At 41.3% G+C, this 20,684-nt stretch overlaps 1 protein-coding gene across 4 annotated transcripts in view; it reads right to left on the bottom strand.

Annotated features, from left to right (window-relative positions):
• HIVEP1 (HIVEP zinc finger 1) overlaps positions 1–20,684 on the bottom strand; it is a 146,637-nt gene that overhangs the window by 120,427 nt on the left and 5,526 nt on the right. The window lies entirely within an intron of this gene.

Raw genomic sequence — 20,684 nt, 5'->3', positions numbered from 1 at the left:
AGTGTATAAAACATACACATAGGATTAAAAAAAAAAGGAAACCAATTATTCATAATACAGTCCTCAAATATTAAAGAACACAGAGAGAAACTACAGTATCGGTGCTTCTTAATGAAAGTATTCAAAAAGATCTAATGGAGCTATTGTTATTTGCTTTTCACTGAAAGGACATCAACAGATCAAAACATTTAAACGTAAACATCTTGCATGGTATTAATATCCTAAGAGGTGTATCATGCTCCTTAATTTTTCCTATACAAGATGCTGAAAATAAAAAAGACAAAGAAAACAGCAAATGTCAGAATTTATCATAGATTTTATAACAAATAATTTTTTAAAAAACAGCAAAATACTGCTACTACCTCTTGCATACACAAAATTCTTTCCCATAATATTCAGTAAAACTTGTTTTTCAACCACATAAAACTGCATTGCCCACAAATATGTTCAGATTCAGCTATAACCTGCAGCAATAAACTACAAAGGAAATATAGTCTCATGGATCAGGAGTCAGAAAATTTAATTTTTGGCACTGATTCGCGTACAGTCTCCAGGAAATCATGACAGATCAGTGTATGAATGGCCACAGTAGTAAACACACAAAGACATTGACACAAATGAGTACCCGTTTTGATTCTGTGTCCTTCCCTTGTGTTTACTGTACAGTCAGACAACCACAATAGTCCACGTCCAGAGGATGGACACGACGAACTAAACAGAGGGCGGGTCCTGTACTCTCACAGAAGAACACACTGCCTGAGATGAAAACGACATCCTTGGTAACATACACAGCCCCCCAGCCCCGGTCCCCACCACCCACCCTGCGCCATCTACACCATTCCTTGTGGTTATATTTACCCTGGAAATAAGACGGTCCTTGTAAACATGTGCATTCCCCCATGACTCACGCTTCACACCTTTCTTCCCACTGTCACCTCTGCTCACATCACGTCCGCCCAGATGATTCGGCCAACTCCTACGCAGTCTCCAAGACTCAGCTCTTGAGTACCCTTCTCTGGAAATCCACTCTTTCAAACTGGACTGTTAGCTGCGCAAGGGTCCACTTACAGGACCACACACCGTGGCCTGAGGAGCTCTGCATCCCAGGGTCCCAGCAGGGCCCAGAGCACAGCCTGACAAAACTGAGAGTCACGTGGCAAATGTTCAATCAGTGTCCGAAACGGTTTAAAATTCTCGTGTTGTTGTCACGCCAACAGAAGCATATCCACAAAGGCCATATAATTGCATATTCTATACTAGACATTTATTTTTCACATACAGCAAGCATTTTTCATGTTACCGCAGGATCTCAAAACTATCATTTTTCAAGTCTGTTGGTACAGAAGATCAATTTACTATTCTACATCAAAGGGCATTCAAGTCACTTCTACTATTCTGCTATTAAAGATTACGGTAAAATTAGTATCTCTGGGGAAATATCTTTTTCCTTTTGACAAATTATTTCTTTGGGATAAATTTAAAGAAATAGAGCACCTGGGTGGGTGATGGGGTTTATTTAAAGGGATTTATGTGGCGAATAAACTGAGCATGTAAGAAGTATGAGAACCTTTAAAGCCTCAGCACGTCATCCACAACCAATGATAACCCCTGTTCCATCAGGCACCCTGAATGCTTTTTTTAAAAAAAAGGTCAAGTGCATTGGTAAATAAAAATTATCTCCAGACTGTTTCTACTTTCCCTTTTTATTACTGGGAGTAATTGAGCCACTCACCTATTGCTTTATCTTACATATTAGCATAAGCTGCCATTGTAATATTAGCTGCCATTTTAATATTATAATCTTCTCTGAGATAAATCCTTTAATTTTTAGATCTTCCATGCTTTTTATTTCTGAGTTGTAATTCTCCAAACCTGAGAATGTAACCTCTCCAGAGGTCTGGAATGTTCTTCTCCGTTTTCTATATTTTGATTTTCTTTATATGTCCACTCTTTAAAATTTATGCTGCTTCATAGGGTGAAATTCCAGCATCCAGGCACCTACTCATTAATTTCCACATTGTTTTCTAATGATCTTCTTCCCCTGTGTATGGATGTCCATGTATGTATAAGATGATTCCAAAATTACAAATGTTAGCAAACAAGATTCACTTCTGAAATAGATTTTGGAAACAACCAACTTGCCTGATATGTAAGGAAGTCCACAGAGCAAGGGATACATGAAAAGTTAAATGAACTATATGCGATTTTTCAGTGTAGACTTATCTAGGCTCACCTGTCAGTAAGTCCTCACCCTTCGTCTCTTCACTAACCTTATTATATCACTAAAAAAGAACACCATGATTGCGATTCTCTCCTAAAAGAATAATGCATGTAAATTTTAAAAAGATAATGAATTATTTACACGCTACCTTATTTTCACTTTTCATGAGTCCTATCAGCAGAATTCTGTAAAACAAATATGGATACCTTGGGAGAGATTAAGCTGTTACTTAACAGATATACTCCAACTTCTATTTGTCAAGTAACCTGGGAACATACTAAACAGCTGTAATTGTCACAGATTAAACTCACCGATCGGTCTGAGCCAAGACCATACATGTGTCCAACCTTGTGTGCAGAGACTCTGCTACATATGCAAACACACTTTCTGTAACTAAAAATAATATCCACATCCATGAGGTGTCAGTAGTTCTTCATACATTTGGTACCAACAGTTTGATTCACACAAATGTTATTTTCCCCAAATCTATCTACTTTTACCAAATCTATCTAGCGTGTGTCCAGCCCGAGATTACTTGAATTGTTTCTCCAGGATCTTTTCACCGAGTGAGAGCTTGCACTCACGAGGTGTTTCCGGTGACAGGTCAGGTCAAAGGCTGCAAGCGGCCTGGCTCAGCCCTCAAGTGGAGAAGCCACCCCAAGGGTCCAAGCTCTACTCCTTCACCAATTCTCTCACCCGTGAATTCCTCTTGCCTTTCAGGCTCTTGTGATGAAGGGAAATCTGCAATGCATGTGCAGATTTTGTGCACTAATGTGGGGACTCAGAGAATTGGTTCAAAATGGACAGGTGAAGAGAATTTTCGGGGCCAGGGATAGCCTTCCTATCAAGCAGAAAGCACTGCCTCCCTTCCCAGTCTCTCCTGGCAGCTCTACTCACCCCCATGGCACTCATCACCTGGGACCTGTGACAGCTCAGGGCTTGTCTTCTGCTCCTACTGAAATGCAGGACCCTGGAGGCTGGCATAAATTAACACCACAGGCATTCTCGTGTGCTCCACGGCGCTCACAGGGCCCAGCACTTTGCACGGTTTACTTACCAAATGTTCCCTGAGTGCACAAGAAAAAATAGCCAATCTACACAGAACAAAAGTCTAAATGTTTATTTCTTTTTAAAACTCTCCTAAAATTTTTAACATAAATACTGGGTTGATTTTTAAAGCCTGCAAGAACAAAAGCAATGATTTTTTAAAACCTGTTACAGACCTGCCTTGAGCCCTGCATTTGTATCAGTGTTTAACAGAAGCAACCTGCCGTGTAACGCCACACTTCATTCCCGCAACAAGTACAGGTACTAAAATTTAACGTGAACATATCCATGATTTAATTACAGAACTTTTGCTGATGGTGCATATTACAGGCATGTATGAGTTGCTGGACAGACCTCATCCCAGACAGCACCCAGCAGCACCACCAAGGGCAGGGTGATTCCTCTAAGACAGGAACCTGCCCACCCTGTACCTGACCTTCCTGATCTCCCTCTACAATGACAGAGCTCTCCGTCCTGACTTCCTGTATGTCTAAATTCTGTAATGTCAACATTGCAAAACTTAAGCTTAATTACTTTATCTTCTTTTTTAAAAAATTATTTATTTATTTATTTATTTGACAGGGAGAGAGAGAGAGAGAGAGAGAGAAAGCGCGCACACAAGCACACAAACAGGGGTTGATGCAGGCAGAGGGAGAGGGAGAAGCAGGCTTCCTGCTGAGTAGGGAGCCTGATGTGCAGCTCGATTCCAGGACTCCAGGATCATGGCCAGCAGACGCTTAACCGACTGAGCAACCCAGGTGCTCCTTAAGTAGTTTATTTTTAAGAAGAAAAGAAGAGGAACTGTTAGTTTCTCAGCTTTGAAATCACAGGAAAGTATGGCTATTCATAAAAGGCTCTGGATAAAAGCCTCTCTCAAACCAAAAACGACATTATAACCTAATGATGTGACCAAAGCCAGGACTTCCTCCCTATGGACGTAAATAATATCAGAGTCTCCAAAGTTGAACAGAGAGAGCTGTGGTCCAGCACAATCTAAGAAAATTTCTCTGTAAAAATCTTTGATCATCTCTACTAGAGACCTTGTCCTGCCCCTTCCAATCATGTCCTGAGGCCATCGAGATAATGATCCACTTTCTTTCATTTTATAGACCTCCCCAAAAGGCAATCTTATACGTATGAGCTCATTCACTATAAAGTGGCCATAAAAAGTTTCACTGCCACTTATAAGCACATAAAATTTGGATTTTAGAAAGGAAATCACTGTGAAATAGTGGGAACACTTGGATATCTGGAAAGAGCATTCAACCAAAATGATCTCTGAGGAAAACATACTGTATGCTTCAGTACTGTATAAAGTACTAAAATTATTCCATAAAAGGAAAGGGAATCTCAGGAAGCAAAGCTAGGTAGAGGAAAAAACAGATAACCTGAAAAAGTAAAGTTACCATAACTGCATTCCCAACCACAGGCTAACGTTTACTGAGTACCTATTATGTTCCAAATGTTTCCTCATGTTTCGATTAATCTCCAGGATAACTCACCAGGTAGGTATTATTATTCACAACTGAAGGGGAGGAAACCGACAGGGGTCAAAAGGCACTCTGTAAATCACAGACCTGGTAAACCACAGAATCAGGATTCAATCCAATTCCACAACTCCAAAACCCTGAAGTCTTTGCATTTTTCCCCAACCAAACCACTCTTTCAGTGACAGAAACTTAGACCAAAAAAGTCATCAGTGAGCTAGTGTTCAACTGAGTAGTATGGATTTTCACTACCAGTAATGGCCATGCCAGTATCCTAAGGACACAATCATCTCAGTTTTTGTATCTTTTCAAAACAACTCAATTTTCGGCCCACTTGACAGGTCCCTGTGAGCAGTCCTGAGTAAAAGGCGTGTTAAAAACAAGGCCTGAAACTAACACTCTGCGGAGCCAGGGTGGGGCTCAGAAGACCTTCAGAGAAAAGGCAGCAATGACAAAACTAATGAAGTAGGCAGATCTTCTCAAAACACAACTTTCAAAGCCAGACAAAACTCAGAAACCATCAGTTCAGCATTCTAAAAATCAACCGCAGCCAATCACAAACTGATGAGTATTTCTTGGGAAAAGCACTGAACTTGAGGCAGAAGCCGTGCAGCACGACCCACCCCCATGCCCCGAACTCCATCAGTGCAATCGTTCAACTGGGAGGGTAGGCTGAGACCACCAGTCCAGGCCACTACATGTGGAGCACCGTCCGAGGGGCAATCCCATCAGCAGGAGAACACAAAGTCCTGGGGGTCTGCTAGCCTACAGCTAAGGTCCTATGCAGGGCAAGCAAGACCCCAGTCAACTGGCTGAGACTCACCAGGGTGTCCTGGGAGCTGAGGGAACTGTAGTGCCCCTGATAAACTCTCCACGGATAGCCCTGGTTGACCAGAGATTCTGCATATGCTTCGTCAACTCCAGAGTGGACTTGCGCCACCCACACGTTCCTCGATGACGGAACCTACACCTATACGCACCACGAAGATGCAAGGGGGGTTCAGGTGAAAGAACAAGCCAGGGCAGACGCAACACCTGCCTGAGAACTGCACGTGCTCCCCGGCCCACACAGGGATCCAGCGGCAGAGGGAAAGCTCTACTGATTCGAGATCAACCTCTGGTCAGTCACTGGCTGAACACAAAACTACAAGCCACTGAGTTGACCCCTAGAAACGAGGCTTCAAGGACCAACAAGAAAACAAACTGGAACAGACAGCAACAGCCACACTGCACAGTACAGGAGAGACAGCCCGTGCAGGTTTACTCAAGGCAAGTTAGAGAAGAAACAAACAGAACAACAACAGTGATAACAAAATACACACGTTGCAAGAATCAGTAAAGTGAGCTGCTCCAATCCATTACCTGAGGGTAAAATATTCCACAAAAAACTTGAGAGGCGTGAGGAGAAAAAGCGTGGCCCATACCCGGGAAAAAGCAGTCAATATGAGCTGTCCCTAGTGTCCCCAGATGTTTGGTTTAACAGATTAAGACTTCAAAGTAGCAATCATATGAACATACATGTTTAAAGCACTGAAGGAAACAAAAAATTAAAATAAATAAAGAACTGAGAGAAACCATGCCTTTAAGAATTAAAATATAACTCAAGAAATAGAGTACCTCAAAAAATATAAATAAATCATAAAAAAGAGAACCGAGTGAAAAATTCTGGAGTGGAAAGGTAAAACAAATGAGATAAAACATTGATTAGAGGGGTTCAAAAGCAAATTTGAGCTAGTATAAGGAAAAAAATGAGAAGAGTTGATGATAGTGCTGTTGAAATTAGCCAGTCTGAGAAACAGATGAAAGAAAAATGAAGAGAACCTCATGACACCAAGTTTACCAACATATGTGTAGTGGAAAAAGGGTGAGAAAAAAAAAAAAATCTTCAGAAATAATTGCCTAAAACTTCCCAAATTTGATTAAAAAAAAAACAACATCAACAAAACCACTAATCTCCATATCCAAGGGGCTCAACTCAAAATAGAATAATTACAAAGAGATCCACACCTAAACAGAGACTGCTCAAACTGCTGACAAAGAAAAAACTGAAAGCAGCAAGCAAGAAACAATTCATTGTGCATAGAGAAAAACAACACACACACACACACACACACACACACACACACACTCTCACACACACAGCTGACTTCTCATCAGAAACAATGGAGGCCAGAAGGCAGTAGAATGTCCACAGTGATGAAAGGGCAAAACGCTATTAGTAAGAATTTTATAGCCAGAAAACTACTTTTCAAAACTCAAAAATGGGGGGGGGAGCATTCTATGATTTTTTTTTAAGACGATTTGCTGCTAGAAGACTCACCTTATTAAAAAAAAAGCTATATCAAGACCTTCAGGTTGAATAGAAGTGACACACAGAAGATTATCTGAATCCACATGAAGAAATGAAGAGTGTCAGAAATGGCAAAGACATCAGCGGATCGAAGACTGACTTGCTTTCTCTCATTTCTTATCTTAAATGTTTTAAAAAACTTCAGGTTGTAGAAAGGTACGATTTAACACTGTATAGCTAGGGTTTTAACATAAAAGGATGAAACATTTTTGACAAGAACAGCAATAAAGGATTGAAGTGTCCATGTTTGACCATGATTCAAGTAGTATCATTCTCAAATAGAAAGGGATACATTAAGGGGCTAATGTCCAGAGCAACCACTAAGAAACTTAACTCAAAAATAAGAGTAAAAACCACAAGTGCAACAGAGAAATCAGAACTGTATACCAAAAAAAATATTTAATACAGAACAAGGCAGAGACACACAGAAGAACAAAAGTAGGAGGCAAATAGGGGCGACTGGGTGGCTCAGTTTGCGTTTGACTCTTGGTTTCGGCTCAGGTCGTGATCTCAGGGTTGCAGGAAGAAGCCCCGTGTTGGGCTGTGTGCTCTGCTTTAGGATTCTCTCTCCCTCCCCCCCGACCCTTCCCCCATCCCCCATACGCATTCTCCTCTCTCTCCTTCTCCCTTTCAAATAAATAAATCATATATATATATATATATATATATATATATATACACACACACACACACACACACATATGACAAACAGAAAAGAAATAACAAAATGGTAGACATATACCCAATATACCCAAAAAAAGCACATCAATGTGAATGGAATGAACACCCCACACAGAAGACAAACTGTCAGGGTGAATAAAAGAACAATTCCAATGACACCCTGTCCGTAAGAGACAAGGCTTAGGTTCAAAGAATCCACAGGCTCAAATAAAAGGGTCGAGAATCATATACCATGCAAACAGCAATCCTAAGAGAGCCAGAATGTCTATAATTATGTCAGGTAAAACAGATGTTAACAACCCACTTGCCTTAAGTGGCATTTATAAAACACTGAAGCTAACTGCAGACTTGGGCATCGCTGCTAACACTAGTCCTAAGAGCCAAAGACTGAAAACTATCCAAATGGCCATGACCTGGATGGACACATCAAAGGTAATACATTCATATAACAGAATATTACTTAGCAATAAAAGGTTAAAAAAAAAATCCTGATACATGCTACAATGTAAGTGTGTCTCAAATACGACATGCTCATTGAAAGGACTAGAGACACAAGGCCGTAAATTGTATGATCTCGCTCTGTTAAGGGTCCAGAAAAGGCAACTGTGAAGAGCCAGAAACCAGGCCAGCAGTTGCCTGGGAGCATGACTGACTCCTACCAGGCTCAGGGAAATGCTGGGGGTGATGAACGTGTTCTAAAACTGGACTGTGGTAAAGGTTGCACAACTCTGTAAGTTTACTAAATTTCACTGAATGGTACACTTACAATGGTTGAATTTTATTGCATGTAAATTACATCTTGAAAAGCTGTAAATATATATATATATATATATATATATATATATATATATATACACATATAGTGCAGTGGCTTCTGAGGCAATAAACTACTGTCTAGAGACTAAAAAATGCACTCTTTCCACAAAAACTTAATGGAACTCCACATTCTTGAAGATGTTACTGTAAATGGGAAGCACATAACTCACCATTCATACGGCATTAATTCCACCGGAACATTAAAAGGTCAACCTGAACTATCAACAGATCGAAGGCCAAATAATGCTCTTCACCCCACTGCCATGCAGTGGCCCATCTGCTTACGCATGTAAGCTGAACGTCATTTCTATGTACGCTCATCAAATCTTTGCACAGCTGGCTGGACTTGTATGTGTAAGCCATTACGGTCTCTCTCAAAATAAGTAAATAAATCTTTAAATTTCAAAGTATTGTAAGGTAGTCTCTAGCCTCTGACCTATCTTTTGTAAATACTCAACTTACTATAGAGACCGTAATTTGGTAGGAGACAGGGACAGAGCTGTTGGAACTCCACAGTGTGTCCAACCCATCCAAGCAGGGGCTACAGAAGTCCAGGCAGAGGCTTCCAAAGTGGCCCTCTGTTTTCGCCTCCGTTTGTGACCACTATGGCTATGCTCTTCACTCAGGAAAGTCACATCTTAACATACTGAATGTCATATAGTTTCTGAGCCACATGCTAACACTGGCAGGTGCCACATTAACAAGGCTAATGTTCTAATGTGTCTGTGGAGAATCAGCATTGCTTCTTTTTTTTTTTTTTTTAAGGTTTCATTTATTTGAGAGAGAGAGAGCATGAGTGTGGGGAGGGTAGAGGGAGAGGGAGAAGCAGACTCCCCGCTGAGCAGGGAACGCGAGGCAGGGCTCCATCCCAGGACCCTGGGATCATGACCTAAACGGAAGGTAGATGCTTAACAGACTGAGCCACCCAGGTGTCCCGAATCAGCACTGTTTTCAAAAGCATTTCTCAAACTATTCAAATAATTACTATGAACTCAACCAAGTCCATCCTTACATAAAATATTTAAACTTAAGCAAAATAAAGTAAAACTAAACAGAACATAAAAGTATCTTCTCTACCCACTGTCATTCCACCACCCCAAAACCACCAGAAATAATTACTTGGAGATTAAAGATGGTGGCATAGGTAATATGAAAATTCGGACATTCAGAAATGCGATCAAGTTCTCTGAAACCGAAGTGCAAACTGCTGGCCCTAATGTGTCAATAACAGTGATGCAGATAACAGGTCTCATTCTTGGCACCTCACTCTCAAGTGGTGGGACTGCCTCCCAGGCCCCATTTTTCTGAGGAACAATCCTTCACAACAGGTTTGGTGGCTTTGCCCACAGCATTGGGAATTGTGCTTATGATATTATTCTACCACTGTGAGTTAAATATAGAGGTGACTAAGGGACACAGTACAATTGGAAGAAGGACAGTGCTCTAACAGAATGGCCCCCTGACAACCCAAACCTTTTGAGTGGAGACCCATGATCTGGTATCAGAACATCAAGAACAATTAAATCTTTCTGTCAAGACCAACTGAACCTCTAAGGCTTTCCCTTCACCTCAGGACCAAATGAATGTGAATTCCCTTATCATGCCTGGCAGGAAGCAGACCCTCAAACAGACCCTCTGAGATCCCCTATAATTCATTCCTATGGTCTTCTAAAGATAGATGGAACATTCTTCCTCATTCCCAAACATAAAGGGGTTTCTAAATAAGTAAGCCAATTCCCCTCTATTCCATAGACAAGGATCAGCAAACTGTGTAAAAGGCTAGACAGCAAATATTCTAGGCTTTCTGAGCCATTTCCAACTCCTGCTATAGCAGGAAAGCAGGCACAGGCATATATAAATGAGTAGGCATGGCCGAGTTCCAATAAAACTGTATTTATAAAAACAGGTGAAAGACTGGATTTGACCATTAGATTGCAGTTTGCTGACGCCTGCCTTAGAATAACCACCATTTAGAGCTAAAAAGAAAATTCCAGGTCAACATCACCCTACCCCCAACTCCATGTTGTTCTCATGGAAGAAACTTAATTTGAGTTATTTGCTCAAGGTCATATATGATTCTTTTGCTAGTTTGTTCATCTGTAGGAAGATGAATTTCTGAAATACAGACAGACAGAAACAGACTGCCTCATTCTTTGAACCTACCATCCTTTTCCTGGAGAGCAACAAATCATACTGACCCTAGGTGGAGGTGTTCTTTTTTTTTAGAATATACTGTATTTTTTAGAACAGTTTTAGGTTCATAACAAAATTGGGGCGACTGTAGCGAGATTTCTCATATAGCCCTCTCCTCCACACATGCACGGCCTCTCTTACTATCAGCATCTCCCACCAGAGCCACAGACTGGGTTATAATTGATGAGCCTATGTGGACACATCATCACTCAGAGTCCACAGTTTACGTTCCCTCTTGGGGCTATCATTCTATAGATTTGGACAAATGTACAATGACATGTACCCACCATTACAGTGTCATACAGTGTAGTTTCACTGCTCCAAAAATCCTCTTGTGGGGAGGTTGTTTTTAAATTTCTAAGTATTAGGGCACCTGGGTGGTGTAGTCAGTTAAGCATCTGACTCTTGGTCACGGCTCAGGTAGTGATCTCGCTACCTGGATCATGAGATCCAGCCCCACGTCAGGCTCCATGCTTGGCTCGGAGTCTGCTTCGGATTCTCTGTCCCTCTCCTTCTGCCCCTCCCAGCCGTGCATGCATGCACTCTCTCAAAATAAGTAAATAAATCTTTAAATTTCAAAGTACTGTAAGGTAGCCTCTAGCCTCTGACCTTTTATAAACACTCAACTTACTAGACAACTCAACTTGGTGATTTTATAATTACTGTAAATATAAACTACACATGTCAAATCTACAAAGTTTCCTTTATTTTTCTTCCTTAAACTTTTAAGCTCATTGAGAAATCCACTCTAATCAAGCAAACGAGACCAACAACCACTCCTGTATGATTTTCTCCCCATTCTATCTTCCGGAAAAGTCTCAAAACAACTTATTTTCTCTACTGATCTATCCTTCCTTTCTTTAAAAGCTCATCTCAAATCTCTGCTTCATTCAGGTTTTAATTCAGAAAAAAGTTAACTCCTTTAAGAAGTATTTTCTGATTGATTTATCTCAATCAGTTTGTTTTTGCTTCATTTTCCCTTTGAGAGCTGCAATGTTCCATATTAATCTTAAATTTGTTGCTTTATACTGCCCTTAGATCTTTTTCATACATTTGGAGACATATTAGATGAAAAGCCCTAAGAAGGCTAGGTGTGAGGGTTTTATTTCTAAGCATAGCATACTAAGCATCCTCACTGTGGAATTAAAAGGAAAACAGAAAAAATCTCCCTTCCATTCTTCATTTGCCCTTCATATACATCTACAATCTAGAAGAGTCCAAACAGATCTAAAATAGTACACTTTTTCTATATTCTTCTCTACTTACTTATGAGGAAAAATCATAAAATGTTTTCATCTATATTTTACTTAGAATTTTAATATTTTCACATTGGTTTTCCCAGAAATAGCTTTCAAGCATTTATGTCTAAAATTTCAACTGTTAGGTTGAGACTTCCATTTAAATACTGCCATTCTTCTTAAAAACAGAAATACCATATGATCCAGTAATTCACTACTGGGTACTTACCCAAAGAAAACAAAAACACTAATTCGAAAAGATACAGATACCCCTGTGTTTGTTGCAGGATTATTTACAATAGCCAAGATATGAAAGCAACCCAAGTGTCCACTCACAGAAGAATAAAGATATGATAAACATATTCAACAGAATATTACTCAACCATAAAAAAAGAATGAAATCTTGCCATTTATAACAACATGGATTGATTTGGGGTGTATCATGCTGGGGTGAAATTAGATACAAAAAGACAAATACCGTATGATTTCACTTATACGTGGAATCTAAAAAACAAAACAAATAAAAAGCAGAAACTAATCCATAAACACAGAGAACAAACTGGTGGTCGCCAGAGGGGAGGTGCATGGGGGGATGGGCAAAACAGGTGAAGAGGATTAAGAGGCACAAGTTTCCAGTTATAAAAGAAGTCACAGAGGGGAGCCTGGGTGGCCCAGTGGGTTAAAGCCTCTGCCTTCGGCTCAGGTCATGATCCCAGGGTCCTGGGATCGAGCCCCGCATCGGGCTCTCTGCTCAGCAGGGAGCCTGCTTACCCTTCTCTCTCTGCCTGCCTCTCTGCCTACTTGTGACCTCTATCTGTCAAATAAATAAATAAAAATAAAATCTTTAAAAAAAAAAAAAAGAAGAAGAAGTCACAGAGATGGAAAGTATAGCATAGAAAATATGGGCAACAATACCGTAATAACGTCGTCTGGTGACAGACGGGGACTACACTTATCAAGGCTGAGCACAGCTATGTCTAGAACTGTCAAATCGCTATGTTGAGCACCTGAAACTAATATAACATTGCATGTCAACTACATTTCAAAGATAAATCTTTAAAATAAAAAGTTAATTATAAAAAATAAACACTGCCATTTTCCATTTCAAGCAAGATATCTCTACTTCCAACTCCATGTTACTAAGTAAATAAGTAAGCAAACATCCTTGACGGGACACCCACTCTCTCTCTCTCGAAGAGCTTGGAAATTTCTGTTTGTAATAGCAAATCCAGCTTGGAGTAATACAGACATCCACAGCTCGGAAATGAATTTAGCCAATTAGACATAAAGGGGGAAAAGAAAAGTCCTTCAAGTTCTGATCTTCTGAGTGACCTTGGCTCTACCTGCAGTGCTAGACAACTTTATTTTGTAACTGGGATGGAGAGCATCTGTCAGCTTGGACTAACCACAGAACTCTGCTATCGACACGGGCCAGGATAAGCATGACAGTCAAGAAGAGGAAAGGCGTTGGAGACTCCTGGCTGTGGGGCCCTGGGCGGCCAGCAACTTCTCTGTGCTGCCTCCCCATGTCTACATCACGGAGGAAACAGCCCTGTCTCACTCAGCTGGAAGGATTACATGAACACAGATATGAAAAGCACGCTGAATGGAGCCTAGCACACAGACCTGTGGACAGATGAGCTCTTTTTAGCCTAAAAATGATAAAACACAACATCCCTCTTGCCACCAGCCCACAATGAAACATAACTAGGGGAAGCAGTATGATTTAAAAGAAAAAAGTTCCAAACACCCCTCCACAAATCTCTCCAATAAGATACAAACAAGCTGTTCAAATTGATTCACTTAAACTTCTCTGGCCAATTTTCTCAACTGGAAAATGAGGAAGATGAACTGTCTTCCAAGGGCTGTCCTGCCCAGCTGTAGAATTTGCAGGATCCTCCTGGAGAGGTGTATGAGAAGCCAGCAAGACAGAGAACTCCCGGACACACATCTGGCACCGGTCAATACCACAGGTCCCTGTGCTATGTATCAGACCAGCTCATTTTTACCTCTTTTTAAACTATCAAACATGGCCCCAGTTGCATGCTTAATTTCTATTTGAATACTGCAATAGTAAGTAATTACATGCTGATGGTCCTTTTCTTCCCTAGCGAATTTTTTTTTTTAAGATTTTATTTATTTGACATAGAGAGAGGGATATCACAAGCAGGCAGAGAAGCAGGCAGAGAGAGAGGGGGAAGCAGGCTCCCCGCCCGAGATCATGACCTGAGCCGAAGGCAGAGGCTTAACCCACTGAGTCACCCAGGCGCCCTCTTTTAAAGAATTGGGAAATAAGCACATACAACCACACTACCAAATGCAAAGCAATAAGGATGTTTGAGTAAATTCAGGCTCTAACCATACAGGCACACAGAAATATCAATGTACATAAATACCCAAGTACCATAAAAATCCAGCTTGGCATCAATTAGGCAGGAATAACTCTTAGACTACTTACTACGGGTCCACTTCACACTTAAAGGATGGCTCTTCTAGTTACTTACTTAACAGCCAACTAGTTAATGATCACTGTATTTTTTTTTTTAAAGTACTTTAACATGGCAGCACGGCCCTAGAATATTTTCTAAAACAAAATTCATCCTAGAAAATTTCTAAGAACCTTATATTTTAAGTTTATTTTAAAAAGTCATGACTGGGGGTGCCTGGGTGGTTTGGTCAGTCAAGCGTCTGCCTTCGGCTCAGGTCATGATCCCGGGGTCCTGGGTTTAAGCCCTGCATTGGGCTCCCTGCTCAGTGGGGAGTTTACTTGTCCCTTTCCTTCTGACCCTCTCTGCCAACTCCCGCCCCTGCCCTGCCAATTCTTTCTCAAATTAAGATACAATCTTTAAAAAAAAAAGAGTCCTGCCTGGCTGGCTCAGTTGGTAGAGCAGCAACACAGGGCTTTAAGTTTGAGACCTACACTGGGTGTAAAGATTATTTAAATTTATTTTTTAAAAAGTCCAAATTAATGCAATGCTACCCCAAATAAAAGCCCCAAAATAAAAGCCTAATAGTCAACAAGAACTTCCTTCTGAAGAAAGACTTGAGTACTGAGAAGAAAGGACACTAATTGGTTACAAGGTTTTGCCGTGCAGTGTTTGGTGGCTGACAACATTATAAATATCAAGGGCTTTCTAAGAATACCTGAGCACTATTTGTAATTTTGGCACATTATTAATATGCAAAAGAGTTCTGTTAAAATGTTTTAAAATAACAAATATAGGAATGAAAAGATAAGGCATTTGATTTATTCATAAAGTATTTTTTCAGATAACACAAGAACCAACTTTGTCCCAGACATGTTCAAATTTATTTGGGGCGCAGATTCTAAATGTGGCGCTCAAAATACGTGTATGGATATAATAGGAGATTTTATATACATTATGTATTTTCCAATTCTATGATAAGATAAAATTATAGCTCATCAGAACATATTTTGTGCAAAGATGTTCTAAAATAAAACCATTACTCTGATTAATTATATTATTACACTTTTATTTGCTTTTAAATAGAAAAAAGCATTTGGTTAATGTTAATAAGCATTCCGAAAGCAGCAAATATGCTCTCAATATGAGCTGAAAAATAATGATCTGAAAACAAATGGGAGGCTTGCTTTATGAAATCTACTCTCCTACTTTTATCCCAGTTGGACAAACTAACAGCTGCTTAAATGACAGCTGCTAATAGCTTCAATACCTTTCTTACCTTTATCATCAAAAACGTAACTATAACTTAAGCTATTTACGTATTTCCTTCCTAGCTGCAATCATCTACCAAAAAAAATTGTTTCTAAGCCATGGGTTGTTTACCCTACAAGACTTCTGACTTCTCAAATCTTAAGGCTGTCTACATAGAACTGCTGACTTAACATTCAAACGTGAAAAACAATGTGCATGAACACCTGGAATTCCATCTAAAAATCATCAAAATTAGGGGCCCCTGGGTGGCTTAAGGTTAAGCATCTGCCTTTGGCTCAGGTAGTGAACCTGCAGTTGCAGGATCAAGTCCCAGGTCCGGCCCCCTGTGCTGAGTGGGGAGTCGGCTTCTTCTTCTCCCTTTGCCCTTCCCCTGCTCCTTCTCTCTTGCTCACTCTCTCTCTCAAATAAAAGCTTAAAAAAATACACAAAAGTAAAAATTAAACAAATAAAAATCATCAAAATTAAACTTAATCTACTTACAAGCCCAATAAGACCATCCCCACGTAACAAGAAAACACGAGATTTTCTTCATGACAGGTGACTGATACGAGAAGTCACTGGAGTGGGTCCCCACACTGCTAGCAAATTAAAATATTCACATTCATCAGATTATTCCTGAAAACCCACTGGGTTTCCAAGATCCCACAAAAGATGGGGGCACAGGGGACGGAGAGCGGTGCCGTCTTAGAACATAAACCAAGTGTGGGTTACGGCGCCTCACCTCCATCCTAAGAGATTGTGAACGTGGAAGGCTTCTAAAAGCAGTTCCATTACAACAGAGCGGAAGACTTGACAATCAGTTTCCCGAGAACTAGATTCAAAACACGAGGTAAGGTTTGAATCTGTGCTGAGGCACGGACTGAGGAGGCAGCACTCTGGATGATAACTGTACTTCCCAAACTCTTTCCTACAGCGATGGCTCTCTTCCACATCCCCAGCCCTGGACCACCAGGACCGTAAGACGTATGGCTGACTCACGCCGCGCACACTGGAGCAACATCACACCCCTCCTGGGTGGCCTCTGTTTGCAAAGCACATACAACCCAAGAGTTCGGCACAAACCAGTTTTTTAGAGAAAGTGATGCTGAGTGTTCACCTGGTATCAGGCATCGTGCTAAATGTTGCGGTGTTACCTAATCTTCACACACTCTCCCTGCTTTGCAGAGGAGGAACTGACACTTGCTGCTTGCCCAAGGCCACATAGCTAGCCGGTGATAACCTGAGGCCAGACACTTTACCCATTACGTTAATTAAATGTACCAAAGAGATAAACTTGAGGACTCCCAGAACAAAAACGAATGTAAAACAAAAGTTAATAAATAACAACTTGGTTCAGGCGATGAAAATTTCACATTGTAACAGGTTTTTTTAATCAGAGGCCACCAAATATCACAAGAAGCATTTGGGCATCAAGGTTCAGAAGTGTATACACATTTGGAGAGCACGAATCGTCTTTAACTGTCTTGTTTGCTAAATAGCTAATGCAAATAAGTTTTTGTTGAACACGGATGGGTGACTAAAACACGCTCTTATGACATGCAAGTCATACCCGGCTAGGAAGATCTACAGAATGACGACAACGCAGTATTAGAAGCGCGGGAAGGAACCTGGAGACAGAGGGAGTGGAGGTCCACCATGTACGCTGGGGGGCACAGTGGCAGGGGAGAAGGTGGGAGATGGGGAGGGGCTCAAATATGAAGAGAAATCTGCTTTGGCAGAGACAACTCCTGCGCGGAATAAGAAAACAGAGTGGAAATGAGAAGGGGAAAGAAATACTTTCCAGAAAGAAGAACAAGCACTGAAATGCTGGGTCTAGATGCTGAGCTCTTGAAATGTCAGATTATTCACCAGATACACAGGAGAACGAGAAGGCCCAATTGTGTCCGAGCCATACTCAGGACCTTGGACTTCACCTTCCAAGATGATGGGCAGCCAGAGATCCCACGTGTGGACCTCACCCTTTACTTCTCACGTTATAATAAAGCAGTGTGTTCAGAGCCAAACACACTCAACCAATAAAAATGAAAAACAGCCACACCGAAATTCCCCAAATATGTTTTGCTAAAGGTTAAAAAAAAATTCACCGTTTTGCAAAAGGTTAACACTTGGTATTTTCTACACTGACTTCCAATCTTGTACTTTAAATACATCAGTCTTTGAAACTCTCAAGCCCAAACTCAACTTAAAAAATGTTCTTTCTTCCCCAAAGTTTTGAAAACACATTCACAACGATGACCGGCATAAGAGAAAAACCGCCCTTTCTCTTAAGAGGACTGACATGGAACCCCAGCAAGTCCCTGTTTCCTGTATCAGGATTACCGGAGTCCAAGCAAAGGCCAGGGAAGGCAGGGGAGATGGCTGATCAGAAATGAATGAATGCTGGTGAAGGGGAACCTGCCTGGCCGGGACATTCATCAAGACCACACATGGGAGCCCCAGCCCCAGAGTCGGCCACAAAGTGGCCACGAGCCCCACTCCAGGGAACCTACCACAAGATAAAAAGCCTTGCTTTTGAACACCAAGTGTTTCCCTCGAGCTCTTCAGAAATTCTCATTCACCCTCACCAAGGATAAGTCAGTCAAGAGGGGCTCCTGGGTAGCTCAGTCGGTTAAGCGTCCAACTCTTGATTTCAGCTCAGGTCATGATTTCGGGGTCCTGCGTCCGGCTCTGTGCTCCACGTGGAGTCTGCTTGCCACTCTCCCTCTGCTCCTCCCCCAACTCTCTAGCTCTCTCTAAAATAAATAAATAAAATCTTAAAAAAAAAAAAAAAAAGGCTAGGTCAATGCTAAACTCTCCCCATCTGCTTCATGCAGACAAGCACCAAAGACAAAGGTTCTTTCTGGCTTATAGGGCCAAGGGTAAAGACACTAGAATTCAACAAACCCCACTCCTACAATCTGAACAGATTCCCATCGTTCTAACTCTGTCTCAGTTTTGTCCCAAATCCATATCTTACCCTTAACATATCAGTTCTCATACTTTTCTCTAAAGAACCTGTAACAGCAGAGAACTGTAAATTCCACCACCTACAGGAATCTTGTGTGCGGGCTTCGTTTAAACCCATACAAATCTTGTATAGTCATATATGACTTGTATGATATTTTAATACATGAATACACACATGAGTGTATACGTATTTTCCCCCAAATAAAACTTACTTACATTCCAGAAAGTTAGAACAGAATTACCCTACGGCTTTGCATAGCCTTAGGACTACACCAACACCAGCTGAAGAAAAGAATAAATCAAAGAAAAATTATATTTTAAGAGTTAAAACTGCCATGAAAACATAATGAACATATAATCTGAGTTTTAAGTATTTATCTTTTATTACTGACTTAAAGACCAAACACAAGACAAGTATTTCACGGACTGTTTTTGACAGACACCTAGAAAGAAGCAATGCACTTAAAGTAGTTCGAGCAACGTGCTTGCCAGAGCAAGGTGGGCTGTGACTGGCTTTCTGGTCTTCTGATTTCCTCTCTCCCCACTTCATAGCTAACTTATGTGGCAGGTCTTCTGTAAGTCAAAGCAGCGGGTGACAGGTAAGGCGAAAAAACATGGTATTTCAACGGTCACAGTGAGACACAAACTAAATGCTAAACAATTCATTTTACTAGCTAATGTTTACTTACTTACTTTTTTTTTTTTTTAAACCAGCAAAATCAGTTTCTTCAGGAATAACAGAGGAATTGCAATTCCGAACGTATCTTCTTACTTTAACCGCCAATCTATGCCGAGATCCAGTCCTCAAATACATTTTTAGAAGAGAAGTGGAAATTCTACAAGTGTTACACCTTTAGCACTTTCTTGCCTTTGTGCCTCTGTTTACTGGGGTTTCCCGGGCAAGAACAGCCTCGCCCTCATCCCTCTCTGCTGAGTAAGCTCACTGGCTCAGATTCGCAGCCTCGCCTACAAAGAGCTGCCCAAGCCCCCAGTCCATCCGCACCCCACTCCCACCCCACCCCTGGACCTGGCCAGTCTGCAGGTCCCACAGAGGACGTGGCTTCTGCAGTTTGTCTTGTGGTAATCTACTCTGATCTACTCTGATCTACTCTTCAGTGTCTGAGTCATCACTGCCTTAGTGAAGCAGCTCTGAAACTCCCAATGAGGGGCCAGAACAAAACTTCCTTCAAATTCTTTTAGAAAACTTTAAAAACATCTGAATTTCAGAAAAGAAGCCAGCTTTCCTATTCAAAGTTTCAGCTCTGCATATTAAATTTAGACTCAGATTTGGTGGGCCCCCAGGACCTGATTTCTAATTGTCTCACCCCAGTCTCCTACCTCTTCCTCCCCCCGAACAGAACAGTGTACTGTTCTTCCAGTAATGAAGAACTCCAACTGGCTTGGACTTCTCATGTCACTTCATAAGCTCCTACCCCAGGATGACACGCACTCACCCTGTCTTATCAGTTTTGTGCGTAATTTCTCGGCCCTAAGAACCCACTTCAGATGGTACCTTTGCTTCTCTTTCCTTCCCACGCCGCCCAGCACCAAACTGCCCCCCAACCACGATCAGGACATAGTATGAGGTCCCGCCTCTGAGGAAGGTCCATACCCTTGTTCCTCCCTTACGACACGGGCAAAGGCGCATGTGTACCCGCCCCCCCCCCCCAACCCCATGCTCTTTCATTGTCTGGGCTTGAGGATCATTTTATCCCTGCCTCCTCAAACAGTGCAACAGGAACAGTTCAACCACTACCCAGTGGGTTGTACATTAGGTACAGAAAGGAAGATAGTCTGTGGCCTAACATCTGCATTTCTCTGGATGGCCGTGTGATCTAGAATATTACAAAGTACAAGCACACCTTGTTTATTGTGCCCTGTTTTGTTGCGCTCTACAGACGCTGTCTTTTACAAATTGGATGAGTTTCTGGCAATCCTGGGTTTAGCAGGTCCAACAGCACTTGCTCACTTCATGTCTCTGTGTCACATTTTGGTAATTCTCACAAT

Source organism: Mustela erminea, chromosome 4 (assembly GCF_009829155.1).
Source record: "Mustela erminea isolate mMusErm1 chromosome 4, mMusErm1.Pri, whole genome shotgun sequence".
Classification (NCBI taxonomy): Eukaryota; Metazoa; Chordata; class Mammalia; order Carnivora; family Mustelidae; genus Mustela; species Mustela erminea.
The sequence above is the reverse complement of the archived record's forward strand: the minus strand, read 5'-3'. Positions and strand labels throughout refer to the sequence as shown.